Here is a 5,000-nt window from a genome sequence, read left to right on the forward strand (position 1 = left end):
TGAGAGCATGAGTGTACTAAGTTGAGTGTAGCAAGGGAACGCGTGCCCCTTCCTCGTTGGCGTAACTAACCATCTTGGTCTGGGGACCGTGGTACCGTGCTCTGGTGAAGCTTGGTGCGTGCTCCTTCCTTGTCAGACGAGTGACTTGACCTGGTCTGGAGACCGTTCCTTTATACTAGTGGACAAGAGTTGGCTACTTCCGTGTCAGACGAGTGACTTGACATAGGATGGAGAAGGACACTTAACACTAATGAGCTTGTCGGCGTGCCTCGTTCTCGACTTGATTGTCTTGATGTGAGGACCGTGCGGACCACACCAGTAAGCTTACACATGCTCGTTACAAGTTGTATAAGTTGACCCGTTTGGCCCGGTTGCCTTGCACATGATGGTGTTGACCATGTTCGGTTAACAGGTCGTGTGTCGAGGTGGTCGGCCTTGGTAGTAGGATGTCTTGTGCATGTGACGTGTTGACCTGGTTTGGTCGGTGTGTCGTCGTGTACGAGATGACCTACTTACCCGTTAGTTTTCCAAGTTGTATTATGTGTTGACTTAGTTGACGTGTCATGTGCTTGGATGATTAGCGTACGGGTCATGTATGGTGCGCTTGCTTCAGTTGAAGGGATGTACTAGTACAGTTGTGTTAATTGTTTATTTCACGATCTGGTCTTTTGGCTGGATCGTGAAAAAACTAAGTCCCAAATCCTGAACTCGAGAAGAAAGCGCCAATGACAACGTTTTTGACTGGAGCTCCCTAGCATTCGGCTTTTTCTACTTTGAAGGGATGTACTGTTGTATGAATTGTTTATTCACGAACTGGTCGTTTGATTGGATCGTGAAAAAAAATCGCTCAGTCCCAAATCCTGAACTCGACAGGAAAGCGCTGATTGCAAACATTTTGACTGGAAGTCCCTTGAAAATGGCGTTTTCGTTATTGGCATTATGTGGCACGTTTATTGTGGCTAGAACATTAATTATTCACCAAATGGCACCAAAGCTTGGCAAAAGTCGCGAAACACTCCTATCTCGACGCACCAGCAATCGCAACTTGATGCAAAATAAATTGCACGAGCTAATGATACTTGTACCATGCACAGTACACCGTACCAAAATATACCCCTGAAAGTGTGCAATTTGGTGCTACCCTAGGGAATATGTATGGGAAGCCTAGCTACGTGTGTCGCACGTTCCAAGTTGCATGGACGTCGAACAGAGGCATGCAAAAGCACCTATCTAGGGAATTACTCTACGTTCTAGTAGCAAGTGCGATTTTCCAGTCCAGCACGGCAGTACGCCTGCACGCATACACTCCATGTACCAGAAATGTACCAACCTAGGCGTTGCTCAGTAGCTTTTAGCGGCACATAGAAAAAGTATTCGAGTTCAGATTTTTGGGACTTAGCGTATTTTTAAAACTAATAACGAAAATTAAATTTTAAATCGGTAAACGGCTAGGAGTTGCTCAGTAGCTTTTGGCGGCACATAGAAAAAGTATTCGAGTTCAGATTTTGGGACTTAGCGTATTTTTTAAACTAATAACGAAAATTAAATTATAAATCGGTAAACGGCTAGGAGTTGCTCAGTAGCTTTTTGCGCAACGTGGCAAAAGTATTCGAGTTCAGATTTCTTGGACGTAGCGTATTTTTCAATCATAATAAACCGAATCAAACATAACAATGATGAAACTTACACCATGTCCCAAGGTTGTGCACAAAACGTAACGATAAAGTGCTGGCGAAGTTAGAGGTGCACCAAAATTGTGTACCGATCAGGAAAGTACTCTACGTTCCTATGATTTGGGTGAAAAGTGTTGATTAACTGCTGGTTAGAATAGACAGTTGCTTATCATACACATCGCAAACGAACACCCCTTAGTGAGCATTAGCAAAAGTCAATTGCACAAAGCAAATGCAATACAAACTGATCAAGTACATTAAAGAACGCTACGTACCAGGACTTCTTTCCAAGAATGGTGTCCGCGACGGGAGGGCAAGCGTCCTTCCCAGGTTTTCCTAGTAAACCTTGTATGGTAAACATACCCAAGCGTGTCTGTAAGCACGCAACGAAAGTCACGAACGGGCACATACCTAGGGAATGTACTCTACGTACTTGGACTTTTGTCCAAGAATGGTGTCCGCGACGGTCGGGCACTGCGACGCAATAACCAAATCCTAGGATTGTAACTTTAGTGTGCACAAACATAAACATTAACGCGTTCGCTCGGGCTGCGCCGTCCGTGTTGAACACAAATGTGGGTGATTATATGCGTGGAGGGACAAAAACATACATGAGAGACAGTTTACTTTCGATGGCACAGAATGTTGTGCACGGCGAAGAAAAAGCTAAATGGCAAACTCAATCCATTTCGATAGTCGATAGTAGCTGTGCCGATGAAGTAGGCACGATGCAAGTTAATGTTGTTTAATGAATAACATGTCTACATTTCAGTACAAAATTGTCGGTCAGACCTAAAGTGCTATATCTCGAATACGCGTCGGACTGGGGTTGTAATTTTAAGTTCGTCTAATGATTCTACATCCGATTTGGTACGGTTTTTCCACCGGCAATATTGTACCAACCTACATCCATAGCTTAAAATGTGCACCGAACGGGCCGGACTGTTGGTCACAAAAACAGCTAAAATGGTAAAACGCAATCCATTTCAAAATAGTTATGGCCATTTAAAGTCATACCTGCAAGTTAATGTTGTTTTGAATCCCATGTCCATGCCATACATTTCAGTACAAAATGCTCGGTCAGACCTACAAAGTGCTATATCTTGAATACGAGGCGTCGGACTTGGTTGTAGAACAATTTTAAGTTCGTCTAATGATTCTACATCCGATTCTGGATAGCGGTTTTTGACCACTTTTCAATATTTTGTGACACCCCGAACCTAGGGGCAGCTCCTAGCTTTTTCAAAATGTGCACCGAACGGGCCGGAGAGCTCGTGTGGCTCAAAACATGTTTTTCGCTAAAACACCTCAAAACGTGTAAGAACGCACCCTAGCTCTTGTTTTCAAAAGTTATGGCCATTTAAAGTCAGACGGGTTTTTGCTTCAAAATAGCAATTTTACCCGTCCCTATGGCCATGCTTTAAATTTTCACGAAAATGCCAGGTCAGACCTAGGGCGGGCCATATCTTGAATACTAAACGTCGCAGACATTGGTCGTAGAACAATTTTAAGTTCGTCTAATGATTCTACATCCGATTCTGGATAGCGGTTTTTGACCACTTTTCAATATTTTGTGACACCCCGAACCTAGGGGCAGCTCCTAGCTTTTTCAAAAATGTGCACCGAACGGGCCGGAGAGCTCGTGTGGCTCAAAACATGTTTTTCGCTAAAACACCTCAAAACGTGTAAGGAACGCACCCTAGCTCTTGTTTTTCAAAAGTTATGGCCATTTAAAGTCAGACGGGTTTTGCTTCAAAATAGCAATTTTACCCGTCCCTATGGCCATGCTTTAAATTTTCACGAAAATGCCAGGTCAGACCTAGGGCGGGCCATATCTTGAATACTAAACGTCGCAGACATTGGTCGTAGAACAATTTTAAGTTCGTCTAATGATTCTACATCCGATTCTGGATAGCGGTTTTTGACCACTTTTCAATATTTTGTGACACCCCGAACCTAGGGGCAGCTCCTAGCTTTTTCAAAAATGTGCACCGAACGGGCCGGAGAGCTCGTGTGGCTCAAAACATGTTTTTCGCTAAAACACCTCAAAACGTGTAAGGAACGCAACCTAGCTCTTGTTTTTCAAAAGTTATGGCCATTTAAAGTCATACGGGTTTTTGCTTCAAAATAGCTATTTTACCCGTCCCTATGGCCATGCTTTAAATTTTCACGAAAATGCAAGGTCAGACCTAGGGCGGGCCATATCTTGAATACTAAACGTCGCAGACATTGGTCGTAGAACAATTTTAAGTTCGTCTAATGATTCTACATCCGATTCTGGATAGCGGTTTTTGACCACTTTTCAATATTTTGTGACACCCCGAACCTAGGGGCAGCTCCTAGCTTTTTTCAAAAATGTGCACCGAACGGGCCGGAGAGCTCGTGTGGCTCAAAACATGTTTTTCGCTAAAACACCTCAAAACGTGTAAGGAACGCACCCTAGATGATGAAAAGTGCAATCAGAATGTCAATCGACAACTTTGTTGGGGGTACCATTTTTACTCTACGGGCCAGTAGCTTAGGCGCGCCAACAGCGCTTTCCTTTCGGGTTCCCATTTTTGCCCTCCTGGGATTATGATCATTTGTTCATTGCCTACTATAGGGAGGGTACCTTGCTACGAGGTCAAACATGAAGATTGCACCAAATCGTAGTTTTACCTCTATTTAGTCGTAGGAGCATGGTTTGCAGTGGCAGTGGGTCATTAAGCCCCCGTTTGGGTCATACGTCCCCTCCGCGATAAAAATCGTCGTATGCCTATAGTCCGAACTAATGAAGCAAAAGTGGTGTCTGGTGGGCTCTGCCGATGATTTTAACCTATGATTTTGAGCTTCCACCCTATCAAAACGTTCCTGGAGCAGTACATCACGGGTCTACGGACCCAAAGACTTCGTCGTGATGGTTTCTAGTAAAAAGTTGTAACAGCTAAGGGTTTTGAATACGCGTATATTAACCATTGCTTGAAACTAAGCTTCGTTGTCTTTAAACTCTGCAAGACCAATCGAACTTCTTAGGGAAACCCGAAGGATTCACGCTAAGCTCGATGAGCTATTATGGGTAGTGGTGCATGATCTGGTGTTCCTTGGATCTAATCCAATGAATAAATTTATGAGGGTATATATGGTGCAGGGCACAAAGCGTGATGAAACCGGGTCTCCCTACCAAATGTGGCATATTTTTTCCCTGAGAGCGAAGCTCAGACCCACGTAGGGGAGAGCGAAGTGGAACTTAAATGTTCTATGCAGCAAATGTTCGCCATGCGGATAAACAAGTTGGAATAGTTCAATGTAGTGTAATGCAAAAACGAATCGCAATAACGATACGGGACC

The sequence above is a fragment of the Anopheles arabiensis genome, assembly GCF_016920715.1.
Source record: "Anopheles arabiensis isolate DONGOLA chromosome X unlocalized genomic scaffold, AaraD3 X_pericentromeric_contig0029, whole genome shotgun sequence".
Classification (NCBI taxonomy): domain Eukaryota; kingdom Metazoa; phylum Arthropoda; class Insecta; order Diptera; family Culicidae; genus Anopheles; species Anopheles arabiensis.